We start from the raw sequence: 15,137 nt of genomic DNA, 5'->3' as shown, positions 1-15,137 counted from the left end.
TGTGTATAAGGTGTGAAAATGTGTGTAGAGTTTTACAAATCACTGTGTGTAATGTTTTGCAAAAAGGGTGAAGCAAACATTGTGTGTTATGTTGTGCAAATCTGTGGAGGTGTTTTGCTCGTTGGAGTAGAATTTTGCAAATTGTGTGGAAATTTATATTTTAGTGTCTAAACAATCGTAAAAAACTGTAATATTTCAGGTTTAATTTCAGAAAAGCAACCGTTACATTTCAAGGTAAGAATGAAACTACAATGATTGTATGTCTTAAAAGAAATAAATCTTAATTTTCTAATGTATTTTAACTGAAATATGATGACGTATGCGGTCGAGCAACGCGACTTCCGGAGAACGAACCCGAAAACATGTTCGGGACGTGTCGGGCGGAACTGGCACGAATGGCTTTTTCAACAAGCTTTGAGGCATTAGTAGCCCATTTTTTGAGACTGTTGGCTGCACTAGGCTTTTAGGATAAATATTCTAAGAAGCACTGAACTGTCTTTTACCTGCAGTCAAAAAGTGCTAAAAGAGACAATTGGACTTACAAAAAAACTTCTGAAAAAAAAGTGATAAACAATACCAGGAACCGAACTGACCCATGGCTGTCATGGAAAATGTTTCTTAATGTGCAGCTGCAGGGATGATAGTTACAACTGTGATATTGCAGATTTTGACACAGAAGAGCTTGCTGACGGAATAAGATTTTGCTAAAAGTCTTCTCGTTTATTCACTCGGTCTATCTCTGGTACTTTGTCACTGTTGTTTTGATTTCTCAGCGGACCTTCTTCTGAAGGTTGTGCCGCCGTGCTACAGCGTAATGACCTCCCGAGAGATTCACGAATCTGTCCATAACGTCTATCTGCTGCCATGTAATGGCACCCATCTTTTTATGTGTATCAGTACAAACCCTTGACTCTTGCAGAGTGCCGTCTACGCAGTGTAAAATCCCAGCCATTCCACCGGCCCGGGATTCAGATGAAGAGAGATCATTATGTGCAATCTTGTTCCATTAGAGCCTTCTTCAAAATGGATGGCAACCAGAGACAATCTCTGACATCACCGCTGTCAATGGCAGGGCTGAAAAACAAAGCAAAGGCTTATGCAACAACGCCGTACAAGACAAAACATAGTAAGCAGGATTCTTGGTGGTGTCACTTTGTGCATTTAACTTTGTGTTTTGCCTCTGGCCTGGATTTTTTTATTTCTAAGCCAACTCGACTTTTTGTCCTGGAGGGACTTATAATGATCTGAAAGCTTGCTTCAAATGCAAATGCGAGGTTGGTCTTAAGCTTTGAAAGGTCAGAAATGAATGAGGTGCTTTTATAAAACTCACTGTGCCTTACAAGCACATACCTGATCATTAATTCAAGCTCACATAGAGTCATTACAGTCACTCCTGGTGAAATCCAAGGTCCTCTCACTGATCTCCAGGCACTTCTTCCTTGATTAAAAACAAATCTAACAAAGTCATTGGAATCTATTACAATCATGTCTGCCTGTCAACTACCTGGCATCCCCCACTGACGCCTATCCCGATTGGTGTATTTTCAATTATGCTAATACAATCATCTGGTTTGGATAACATTATTACAGCCGGGTGACATTAGACTACAGTGTCAGCTTATCATGCCTGATATTACAATGTCATTTTTGTAAGAAATCAAAGTGGACACCGGTTAAATTACATTTTTAAACATCAATACATGTAATCATTTTCTGGTTATTAATAATAATATTTATTTTTAAGAAAGCGGCGAAAGAACTGAAAAAAAGGTAGATCAGGGACTAAATATATTACTTTTAATGTGGTCACTTAATAAAATAATAATAAGAGAACAGACAGTTTGAAGACATCCTCTGAAATGAATGAGGTTGAGGTCAGGCCGTTGCAGGGAATTTAAAATCTCTTTCAAATGCAATACGACTCTATAATTGGAATTTCATACTTTTCCACTCCAACAATTCAACAAAGCATTTGGGAAATGTAACAGCTAGATATTGGAAATATGCTCTTTTAAACTTTAATGAGCATTAATGAGCTTAAAATCACACTCTTGCTACTGGGTAAAAGACATTACAGCATAAATCTTCAACCTAAAAGTGTTTTCGTACTAAATCCTTCGAATTCTGAATATGCTGGAGATGTTTATGATTCAGCACACTCGCTCTTTGCATGTTTTCTGCCTCCTGCTATTTTCATAGTGAATTTAAATTTTTTCTAATCACAGCCTTGCTGTTTTGTGTTCGCTGTCAAGTACACTTAGTAGGCATGTGAAGAAGTGTTGCAAATTAACCCAGTTAAAACTCTGTTGTGTATTCCCTTTAACTGCTGTCAAGGCCAGAACAATAGTTCCTCTGGAAACTATACCTGGTTGTTATATTAGGGATGCTGTGTGCTTCAACAACAGTAGGCATTTCTTTAGTTTTTACTCATTCATAATGAAAGACGAAGCAATTGACCAGTGGGCTCGTCTCAACAAGTATAATTCACAAAATGAAATCGTCTTTAAAACGCTGCAGTAATTGATACAAGTACAATACGGTGCAAGTTCACTCTAGACTCGTATACAGATAATTTAATTGATAAACCATTGAATAAAGCTTGTGTCCATATTCATATGAAAGTAATTCTGAATCTAAAACGATAGCCCCGGGAAACGCAGAGCCTGCTGTGTTATGATTAAACGATGAACTACAGCAGACAACCTGCTGTCAGGAAATAAAGTGTGTTTGTCTCCAGAGGAGAAGTAAACATTATTTTTAGTCAGCTGTACTTAAATAAACATTTGGTATTGCAACACTTTACATCTCATTACTGTAGAACAACAAATGGTTCTGAATCAATCATAAAGATGTTGACATAAACACAACCTGACAGAGGTTAGCAGGTTTATAGGACAAACTTAATGAACCTGGCGAGAAAATTAAAAGAGATTTACTATACTCATAGTATAGTATACTATACTCGTTTACTCATAGAAAACAATGTGTTAGATTTTTTTTTAGAACGCCGCGCTGTTCTAGAAAAAAATCGAACACATTGTTTTCTATGAGTATACGCACACCAGCACCGACAGGTGGCGCCTGTCCGCGCCGCCCAGCTACGCCACTCACATAGTTTAACATGAAACAACATTATATTTGTCCCAAATCATTAATGATTAACATCGGCTGCTAACGTATATTTTGCATTTTGAAGTAGATGCTATCTGACGAAGCTCGTGTTTTTTAACGTGCACTTCCGGTTTACGATAGCGTCTAGTTGTCCTAGACGCTACTCGATGCGTCGCTTAGCTGCGCGTCCGGTGTGCGACCCCATTTAGAGTGTCATCAAATGGCATCAAAGTAGGAATATATAACAATAAATTATGTTGTTATCGTTTTATTCTTTTTAACAAATTTTAAATTGTTTTTTATAAAATTAATTGTCATTTTTAATTCTCATGTATCTTTGTTTTTTAATAAATATTGTTTTGGGGACAATATTAAGGCTTAATGCATTTGTCAAGTTTGGGGAGGATGGGGCTGTGGGGCACTCCCTAATTATTTTTTTACTTGAGCTATTATTGAACAAAAAATATCAATACATATTTTTGTCTAATATTAATATTTTAAAGGAAAGCACCACTGTTTTCAATATTTTACTATGTTCTTACCTCAACTTAGATGAATTAATACATATCTATCTTTTTTTAATGCGTGCACTTTTAATCTTTGTACAGCGCCTTGTGAATGTGTTAGCATTTAGCCTAGCTCCATTGATTACTATAGCTCCAAACAGGGATGAATTTAGAAGCCACCAAACACTTCCATGTTTTCCCTATTTAAAGACTGTTACATGAGTAGTTACACTAGTAAGTATGGTGGCACAAAGTAAAGCTTTTGTTTGGAGCCATAGGAATGAATGGGGCTAGGCTAAATGCTAACACATTTAAGAAGCACTGTACAAAGATTAAAAGTGCACGCATTGAAAAAGATAGGTATGTATTTATTCATGTAAGTTGAGGTAAGAACATAGTAAATTATTGAAAAACTGTGGTGTTTTCCTTTAAGTTACTTAAGGCTAAATAGTTTTAATTCAATTGAACCACCGACATTTTTATAGCGTATTTCCTCAATGCTTGGTCTTCAGTTTTTCTTGTTTACAAAATCAGGATTTAAACTTCAACTGTGTAATTGGTCATCACGAGAGGGTTGTTATTATTCTTTCAATTAAAGTCCAACATTAACAGCCCTTTCACAGAAACGGTTCGCTGTAATGACTCACCCTTCAAACCCTCAGGCAGTGACATTATGTTGGTGGGTGGCAACATGACAGCTTTTGTTTTTACTTTTTTGCCACTGAATAAAATGAATCACAATATCACTTGTGATCATTCTCTGAGTAGATGGATTTGGGTGATTACATTCACTCTTAATTCATGTTGTGGTCCAAAAACAGCATTGTTATTAAAGCCAACAGTATACTTTTAGCATTACCCAATACAATTAGCTTGCCATCATCATGCTAAAGCAAATCCAATCCTAGTTTTGTAGGCCTGCTGGCACCAATGTGTTGTTTCTATATTCTATATACAATGCGTTTTGAAGCTTTAAATCATAATAGAAGTGTATTACCAGGTTCCTATAGTAAAACTGTGTAAGATAAAATGTATCCCTATAAACTTACTCCCACTTTCAGCCTTAAGGTATTTAAACACCGTTTGTAGTTGCATTATATATTTCATATCTTTTCATTATTAAGAAACTTTTCACAGAGTTGCTGGGTTTTATAATCTTCTTTATAAGGTTTTGTTTGTATTTTTTGAATTCTTAAAAAATAAGGTACTACAAATATATGTTAACAATGAGCCCAACCCATTGCGTTGTAGGTTGTTTTAACCCATTGTTGGGTCAAAAATAAAAAAAATTGTGGTAATTTGTCTCTTTTTGAGCTAGTGCTGGGTTGAAACTATCCCAGATTGTTTTTTTTTGAGTGTATGAATATGATACAGATTTTAGTGCCAAAAAATAGTGCTAAATAGCAAGCACGGAATCATAGGGGAACCATTTTAAGTGCTATATAGCACCTATAAAGCACCTTTGAAAAACCATCTGGGGTTGATATAGCACAATATATAGCACATTATGGTTCTACCAGCCCAGTCTCACGAAATTTCGTTTTATAGTTATATTTCCGCTTTTTTCGTGATCGTATGACAAATTCCTGTTTTCATGTGATTATCATCTACCTGTATTGGTTACTCAACTGTTTTGTCCTATTTTATACCATTGTCGCTTCGGTTTAGGGTTAGATTTACATAAATTGACATCCTTACCCAAACCCAACTCTAACCCTAATGCCAGGTGACATATAAAAAAATCTGAAAAAATAGTATAGACCAAGGTATAAAGTGACATTCAAATGCAAGCACATTCTACACCGGTGCTACATTGGTGCTATATGGCACCCAAAATGGTTCCCCTATGATTACGAGCCAGTGAACCACTTTTAGTGTCATTTAGCACCGTTTGTTTTTAGAAAAGTATGTAAAATGAAAGTACTGTTTTTGTTTATTTGGCCTCACAATCGGCATTGGGTCAAAAAGGGACGAGAACCATTGTTGGATCAAATATAAACTTTTTGGGGGGTTAACTGTAACCCAGCTGCTGGGCTCATCCAATTTTTGACCCAATGCTGGGTTGAAAATAATGCATGCTCTTTCTTTTTATTCACCCTTTCGGTAGCACTTTTTACAGTATGTATACTTACCTTGTGCATATATGGTAAATATGTTGTACTTACAGACCAATATATGGTACTTACTTCTGAGTATCTAAATGGTAATTAAATGGTATCATTACTGTACTTACCAGTGGTACATATTTTGTAATAATAAACATTACTGATGTGCCATTTTCAACCTGATCTTACGAATTTCTGTGGGATAGTCACTGAATTTTTTGCTAATTTTTCTCCGCATTTTTCTGTGGCCCTGCCAGGGAATGTCTTTTTCCATGGCATTTTCACAGATTGGATACTCAACTGTTTTGTCTTATTTTCTTACCACTGTCGCTTCGGTGTAGGGTTACTTAGGAAACTTTGTGAGATCCATTGGCCATTTTTGTACTCAATATCTTTGTCCATTATTGTACACTTTAAACCCAAGCATTAAATATCATATTAACTACTGGGTACATTCACTAGTACATCCACAGTAACTGCATGGAAACAGGACTGTAAAATAAAGTGTTGCATTTTACACAGTTATTTCAAAGGACCTACCACCTAAGTTATAGCAGAGTATACATATTCCCCTGTGAGTTATAATAACTAGTAAGTCCATAAAATAAGATGCATTGTTGTAGAGAACTTATATTGTACATTCATTGTAAGTACAGCAGTGTTTCTTGTTAGCTACTGTATACATACACTATAAGTATGTATCTGGTATTACCCGACCGGTACTTATCTAGAGTACCATAATAAATACCAAGTATGCATCACTGGTAAGTACAGTAATGATACCATTAACTACCATGTAGATACTCAAAAGTAAGTACCACACATTTGTCTATAAGTACAACATATTTACCATATATGTACAAGGTAAGTACACGTACTGTAAAATAAAGTGTTACCCTTTCGTTCAATTCAAGTCATTCTTTCTTTTCTTGTGTGACTGTTAGCCTTAGGGTCTTTGCACAAAGAAATCCTAAATGTTTGTATGCATTTTTTGCATTCTGCATCCTAAAAATGTGTCATGTGCACAAACCTTGCACAATGATATGTCTGAGTATAATGTGTATTAATGTAAAAAAAATAGCAAAACAATATGTCTCTTTGTTTTCCGCACTTTGTGCTGAGAGATAAAGTGAATCTATTCTGGATTTTGGCATTCGCTTGTACAGTGGCTTGGAATTGTCAAACCTCAAAATCCTTGATAGGGATACGAAAATGTAAGCAAAAATGTTTATGATGGACAAACATTTCGAAGGCAGTGATTAATACAACGTGAGGTTGTATTTATGTTTTAACGTGCGAAAATATCAAAGAATTTCAGGCTCAGTGCGCAAACTTATTTTCATTACATGAAATAAATCAACCTTCAAAATTTATTTTATTTGCAATTAAATGAATAAAGTTTAATAAAACTCTTTGGCTAAACTGTTTTGTATTAAAACTTGTACTGTCTGTCTTGAAAAGTTATACTTAATGCATAATTTACATTATTAATAACAACCTTTTTAATCGTGTTTGTTTTTCAATACCTGTTCAGTTTCCGAGAGGAAAAGTTCTGAAAGAAAGTTTCAGTTCTGACGTCTTGCCACAAACAGTGGACTGTTGAGATCCTGTCAGCACCCTGCCAGCCCCCGTGTGACAGTCCCCTGTCTAAGCCCTCTGTCTGATTCACTTTCTGCCTGCTGATATTTCCATATCAGCCGCTATCAGTTAATGAGGCTCAGGCTGAGGTTCTGCACCTGTGGAGCACTGCAGAATCAATCTGAAGGACTGCACACGGATCTTCAGCGCCACAGACAGAGATTCAATCATCGGCCGCCAGCGTCTCTCGCCTGTACAGATTTCAGCGACAGCCCTTTAAAATTCGACCGTGTTACCTTGATGATTAGTTTATGGGTAAGGCCTCAAATTGAATTTCAGTTCCTTATAAAAGAGGAAATAAGACCTGTCTGTCTAGTAAAGTGGTCTACCACCATGCTGAATTTGACGCGACATATTTTTCATTGCCAGGAATAACTAGTGTAGATAATACTCTGTCACCACTCAAAGTAATTTACTGGCTAGCTTTACTACACACAGGAGGTCCCTTTTTTGCTCACGCTTAAAACTTTTTTGACAATTGCTCTTACATTTCTACCTGCCACGCTGGAGGCGTCTGGACGGCTGTCGAATGATAGGTCCAGTAGTCCATCCAGTTTTTGTTCACATTAATATCGAACGAGTCTACTAAAGCTTTACCAATAAACCAGATTCACGCCTTCTCAGGCTTTAGCTGTAAGGGAGGCGTAAGTAGCAGTCTACCGGGACAGGAGCGGGATGGAGATGGATGCGGCGCTGACAGTCGTAGAGACAGACAAGGCCAGCGAGAAAGAATTTCAACCGCTTGCTTTCAATCAGAATTCTACAGGATGTTTGTAAGAGCAGCGGCTGTCATCTGCGGGTCTAATCCTCTGCATTAGCCTGCCCGTCACGGCAATCGTTTCAGTGTTTGGTCAGCTCTCTCTCCATCACCACCTCATTATTAGACGTCAGTGTTTATACGGTCTTGACGGCCCAGGCAGGCAATGAAATATTGCCGAGATGCATGTGTGGTCTCTGTCTCTATCTGTCTAACCCCAATCCGTAAAACCGGGCGTTTCTAATATGGGACTGAGTGGGCCTAATGAGACAAGCATGGTGTTCGGTTGGCATGACCTGCCTCTCCACACCTATATAATTTGGTTCTTTATAAAAGTTTCAAAGTTTTTCCATTTCTGTTTGCCTGTATCACCTGTAAGGTGTGGGCAAGAGATAATCCAAATCTCAGGAAATTTGATGCATGTGCACTGTCAGAAAAAAAAATTGTCAAAAATTGTCACTGGGGTGGTACCATTTCAAAAATTGCACCTTTGGGCTTAAAAGTTCATATTAGTACCTCAGAGGTACATATTGGTACCAAAGAGTGCATATTAGTACCTCTAAGATATAGCAAATTAATATTTGAAGAGTTTCGTTGCAAAACGAGATAACCACCGTTTTTTTAATTGTTCAGAAATCTCGTTTCTTGGTTGTACATTCCAATTAATTTCAATGCAACTGCAGTTGGTTTGTTTTGATTTAAACCTTAATAACTTAACAAATACAGCTAAGTAGCACCATAAAACAAAATAATAACATGATAACATAATATTAAACATGTTTTGACAAAAATGTTAAAAATTGATTTATCTTGTTTTGCAACAAAACTCTTCATTTGTACCTAAATGGTACATATTAGGACTTTTTTTAAGCGTGCTGCCCCAGTGAGCTTGAGACTATTATCTGATATTTTTTCTGACAGTGTGCAAAAAAGTGAGGCCAAAAAAAATGTCAACCTAATATTGAGTCAAAAAAAGGACGATCCCAACCCGTTGGCTTGCAATGTAACCTGTGCTGGGTTTCTTCCCATGTTTTAATCAGTGGCGGCTCGTGACTGCTCATCCGAGGGGCGCAAATTCAAAATATGTGTTCAGAGTGTCACGTGTGTTTTCAAAATATGTGTTTGTTGCGTCATGTGAACCATGTGCCTGTGTTTTTTCAAAATAAGTGCCTGCTGCCCACGCGTCAAACCCATTTATGATTAAAGAGACCCTCACGTTCACAAAATACACGCAAGACACTCCTTTAACAGTAAACTCTGATTACTCATGAGAGTATCTGGCAAACGCGAGCGTCTTTTTTATGTCTATTTTGACAAGACACATGATGCACATAGGTTCACTCGACGCGCCGAACACATTTTGAAATTACGAACCACACACATGACGGGCTACATACATGTTGTGACAAACTTCGCATTGTGCGCCCTCGAAAAAAGAAGTCACCGGCCGTCACTGGTTTTAACCCATTTTTGGATCAACTATATTTCCCATTTAACCCAATGGCTGGGTTGAAAATAACCCAGCATGATTTAAAATGTGGCAACCACCATGCAACCTTTTAGGCAACAGTATCTGAACCGACATATAACCTAAAGAACACCTGTTTCATTGCTAAAAACTAAGTTTTTTGTGTATTTGATATAATACAATGTGTTTGCGTGGTTTATGGTTAAAAAACACATTATTATCCATAAACCATACATTTTTGTAGTTCCAGATTTCACTTTCTTCCTGAAATGCACGGATTTGAAAAGCTCTGTGTCCCTGATTGGCCAGCTAATCTGTGCGTTGTGATTGGCCTGAATACCTCTGTCGTAATCCGGAAATGTGATGCTCCTTACCATGTTTGAAAGATTCGGTCACAATGCAATGCAAACAAGAGTTCATTTACAGGCTGTGAGTCCAAAGCAGGAGGATTTATGATCATGTCGGCCTTCTCTACATCATCAATCCCAGGAAGTGAACTGTTTCCTACAATCTGTGGCTGCGTCCGAAACCGCATACTGATCAGTAGGTACTGAATCAGATGAATCCTAGTCCTAGTAGTATGAATGTGATTCAGACATACTACATCCACCATGTTGATACATCACGTGACATACGTCGTCATCACGTCATGTCATACCGGTGCAAAAATGACCGCATCGCTGCTTTCGCCTTTCTTCTTCTTCATTGCATAACTCCGCTCCTGGGGCATCATGGGATAGTGAAGTGTCCATCGTATGCACGCTTCGAAATCTAACGGAAGTAGTAGGTCATCCGGGTACTTTTCAAATACTGTTTTTGGAATACTACGTATTTTGACATACTACTCGCCTCGCCTACTGCTTTTCGCCTACTATATAGTATGGAAGTAGCCGGTTTCGGATGCAGCATGTGTGTTTGTTATAGTCCGAGAAAAGAGATTTACGTTGGAGACGATTACTTGCGTCATCGTTAACTTTGGGGTTTGTACCTTTTGCATATCGTTAACATGTACTAATACACACTTAAAGGAAATTTTAAAACGTGAATCGGACAATAGGTGCTCTTTAATTTTAAAATATTAAAATTTTAATCACTTTCATTGGCAATTGTGTTATTTTCATTCACAAGCAACTGGGGGACAGAAATACAGGATACAGGCATGATGATTATTCTTTACCTGCACAAGACCTAAAATAGAGTAGAGTTCGCTTTCTACATCAATGTAAATTAGGCCATGCTAATTAGCAGCAGCAGATTCTCCAAATTCACAGCATCCCGCCGAGTTGAAAAACACCAGGTATTGAAAAACAATCAGGAAAGAAGTACATTAGCATTTCAGAGACATGAAAAATAAAGCAGGCAAGGAGAGTAAATGAACTTTATGATTCACTATAGCGTAACACACTTTGGGAATAACTTTGATGATGGGAATCCTGCAGGATCTCTGCCTAAAGTTTTCTAATAAAGAAAATCTAAATATGAATTAAATAAAGAAAATCATAAAATAATAAATTATTCCTACCACCCATCAATTAATATCCAAGATGATCTCGAAAGCTATTTCTCCCGTGTGACTGAATCTGTTGAGACAGGTTCCCTGGAGAGCGAATCCTCCTCACTTCAGTGGCATGGCTTTATTCCTTTATCTGTAGTACTTCCATTTCTAGACTGCAGTGCACTCGATCAATTTCCCCTGACAGCATGGAGGGACAGCGACAATGGCTTTCAGAATGATTGTAAGTCAGTCATTTATACATTCACATTCATTTTGATCATCCCAACAATAGCGTCTGAAATACTTTGCCCTTCTCACATCTCAAGTGCATTCAGATGGAAGTTTGGTGAGTAATATTATCTTTTTGGAGGATAATAGTTTATTGAATTCTAAATGTGCCAGATTATGTCAAATATTAAATCCTAACTAAAACAGAACTTTAATGGCTGACCAGGAAGCATACAAAATAAAATAAGCATTGACCCAATTGTAATTGGGCACCTGTGACCCCAATTGAGCCCTCAAATCCATGCTGTAACAATGTTTTGTGAAAAACATTTTTGTGAAAGTTTGTGGTTCATTCTTATATGCAGCTGGCTGCTGTATTGTGTTTTACATTCACATTTTTAAAAGTTCAATGTCTCCTAATGTGTCACACTTTTAGAATTAGCTAACAATTACGGAGTACAACCATTTCTTTTGTCTTTATTGTGTGTGGAGTCTATCATGCAGCTAAACTCTGAGCTCAAAAGACACAAGCAGAGCTCCACGGCTCAGGTGAACTCCTGCGAGTCTGATTAGTGCATCCACCAAGCAAGTTGAGAAATCGATTGGCGACCCTGACTTCCCACCTCCCAAACAAACACATGCTTTCAAAGAAACCCCACGAGAAGAAGAGGTCTGTGCGATGTTAAAGAATCACGGGAAACAAAAAAAAGACTAGATGCCTGAGGAGAAGCACATCTCCATGACTGTTTAACCTCACAAAACTATCTATTTATTTGTGTAGTTTGTAATGGGAATGTATCACAAGGGGTTAACAGCACACTAACTGTAAGAAGAAATCCAAACTCTTAAAAATAAAATTTATTGTCATTCACTCTCAGAAAAAGGATACAAGGTGGTAAAAGTTCAAAATGCACACTTGTGTAACTAAAAGGTGCATATTTGTACATATCTGTACCAAAGTGGTACATATTAGGACCTTTTTAAAAGGTACCATCCCAGTGACCACGTTTGTATCTTTTTGAGAGTGTACACTGCAAAAGATGATTTTCTTACTTAGTATTTTTGTCTTGTTTTCAGTACAAATTTCTAAAAATTCTTAAATGAAGATGCATTTTCTTGAAAAAAATGACCTTAGAAAATATGTCTAGTTTTTAGACAAAAATGTACAGGTAAGTAAAATTTTGCTTAAAACTAGCAACAACAAAATAATCTGCCACTGGGGTAAGATAAAAAAATATTTTTTCTAAAACACTTTATTCAAAAAAACTTTTTCTTACCCCATTGACAGATTTTTTTTTGCTTGTGTTAAGCACAAATTTACTGAGCCCCTAAGGTGACATTGGAGTAAAAAAAATCTAAAGTTTAGTTTCATGTGAGCGCGCGAAACTAAACACGGTAGTTTCACGTGCGCACGCGATAGTTTCACTTACGCATCCGTGATAGTTTCACTTGCGCACGCGAAACTAAACTTTATTTATTTTTGCTCCATGTCCCCTTAGGGGCTCTGTACAAATTCACAAAATTAGTTTTTGTATAAAAACTAGCCTTATTTTCTAAGGTTATTTTGCTCATCAAGAAAATGCATCTTAATTTAAGAATTTTTAGAAATTTGACTGAAAACCAGACAAAAAACTCAGAAAGTCATAGGATTTTTTTGCTGTATGGTTATAAGAATCTTTAACAATACTAACATTGAAGTTTAAAAAGCTTCTTTAGACTATAAAAATGTATAAGAAATTGTTCATTTACAAATCTTTGACTGAATGGTCCTTTGGGAAACAAAAAATGGTTCTTCATTGGCATCACCTTTGGGCACCTTACCCGTTGCCACATCTGTAATGCAGTGTAATCTCTTTATTTCTTGTTTTGCTGACTTTGGGCCTTATTTTAACAAACTAAGCACATGGTCTAAAGCGCATGGCGCACAGTCTAAAAGGGCGTACCTGAATCCACTTTTGCTAATTTGACAACGGGAAAATGGTTTGCGCGCCTAGCGCACAGTCTAAAAGTTCCTATTCTTATAATGGGTGTGTTTTGGGCATAACATGCAATAAACCAATCTCAGCTCTCATTCCCTTTAAAAGCCAGGTGCACTCCCGCCATTCCAATTCCCAATTTAGATGGCAACATTTTTAACTAAAAAACTAAGCAGAGGAAGAAGACCACCAGTTTAAGATTGATGTTAAAAACTTGCATTGTTTTAATTTGTATAATTTTTTTATTTTTGCATTAAAACCTTTGGTTCTCTTCTAAAGTCGTTTTCTTTCACCCATGGAAGTAAAAATAGCAGGATTGAATTGCTGTAAATGTATGGGTAGCCTACATAATCAGTGTAATCTCAAATAATAATTTACAAATATGCAAGAAAAAGTTTGTACTCTAAAAATACTTTATTTGTAACAAACAGGAGATAAAGAATTTACAAACGTGTGGAGAGCCGAAACGTTTCAGATAAAAAAAGCATTACGAAGTCATCATATAGGTATGGAGCCCCTAAGGGGCCCCTATCGACCCATATCAAGTTTAGTTTCGCATGTGCACATGAAATTATTGCGTGCTCACGTGAAACGTTTCACGTGCGCACGCGAAAGTTTTATGTGCGCACACAAAACTAAACTTTAACAAAAAATCTGCACGTGAAGGTTTCGCGTGAGCACATGAAACTGAACATTACATTTTTTTACTCCAATGTCACCCTAGGGGCTCAGTATATAGGGGATAGCTTTAAATAAAATTTATATTTCAATTTAATGCAAAACATTAAATTACAGGGATGCAGCACTTTACACCTTTTAACATCTCATAATTAGTCCTCATTTATGTCCAAGAGACTCAATAATAATCTTTTACATTTTAATCTTTTAATTTTTCATATTTGAAAGCACTTGAGTGCTGCTGCGCATCCATGTGTGTGATAAGCAAACGTTTGTTGTCGTCGCGTTTAGGCTCTCCTGATTTCGCCATGTCATTGATGTCCTCAGGGCAACAGTATGTTGACCATGGGACAACATTTCAATCAACCAATAAGATTTTGGAAATAAGTTTACAATTTGTTTTAAGTTTAAGCTTACAACAATGGTTTCTAGACCATTGTTTTTCACTTATCATGTCCCTTAGATTTTAAGGTTTGGTTATGGTTTGGGGTGGGTTTAGGTTTTATTTAGAAAAATGTTGTCTTTGGGTCAATACAATATGTTGCCCTGAGGACATCTCTCACCTGGCAAAATCTCATTTTCAGACCAGCACGCCCATGGGCGCAAAAATGAAAATTTATTTGCTATTTAAACAACGTGGCGCTGAACATGAAAATGATAACTGTGCTGGGTTTAAACTAGCAAAAACACTTTTGTCGGAGAAAAAAAAGGGCTAGATTTTCTCCATTACCTGCATTTCATAACCAGATCATATAGATTATAATGTTTACTGTAGTATTTGATCATTTTATTTATGCAAGGTTTGAAGTAATCAATATCTGCATCCACCTGCAGATGTAGGACCGTCACACCCTAAATACATCAACCTCTCTCATCTGAGAGAACAAATGACTGAAATTACACAAATAAATTCTTCATACAATGAAATAGATTTTGGAAAAGAAGGAGCAAATTGTTTATATAAAACAATTTGTAGTCAATTTGAGAGAACGGATTAAGAAATTGAGGAAACAAATGTATTTCCATAAATAGTTTTCTAAGGGCTCCAAGGAATCCGTCCCTAAATTAGGTGTAAAACATCTCTCAAGATACAAAGATACTTTTTTTTCCAACTTTGATGGAGGATTCTTTAAAAAGATGCAGAGTTCTCATTTGTCCTTTTGTTCAAAGACAGT

At 36.8% G+C, this 15,137-nt stretch overlaps 1 long non-coding RNA gene across 2 annotated transcripts in view; it reads right to left on the bottom strand.

Annotated features, from left to right (window-relative positions):
• Window positions 1-449: 449 nt before the first annotated feature.
• The window catches only part of LOC141350280 (uncharacterized), a 55,236-nt gene continuing 40,548 nt past the window's right edge, over window positions 450-15,137 (bottom strand). Inside the window, exons 3-5 of one of the 2 annotated variants that reach the window (XR_012358377.1) lie at window positions 11,108-11,278; window positions 1,351-1,438; window positions 450-1,074 (exon numbers count right to left, since the gene is read on the bottom strand). This is a non-coding gene — a long non-coding RNA (uncharacterized lncRNA). The remainder of the gene's footprint in view (window positions 1,075-1,350; window positions 1,439-11,107; window positions 11,279-15,137) is intronic. The other variant, XR_012358378.1, reaches the window with a different exon arrangement.

Source organism: Misgurnus anguillicaudatus, chromosome 17 (assembly GCF_027580225.2).
Source record: "Misgurnus anguillicaudatus chromosome 17, ASM2758022v2, whole genome shotgun sequence".
NCBI classification, from domain to species: Eukaryota; Metazoa; Chordata; class Actinopteri; order Cypriniformes; family Cobitidae; genus Misgurnus; species Misgurnus anguillicaudatus.
This window is presented reverse-complemented; position numbering and strand designations above follow the sequence as displayed.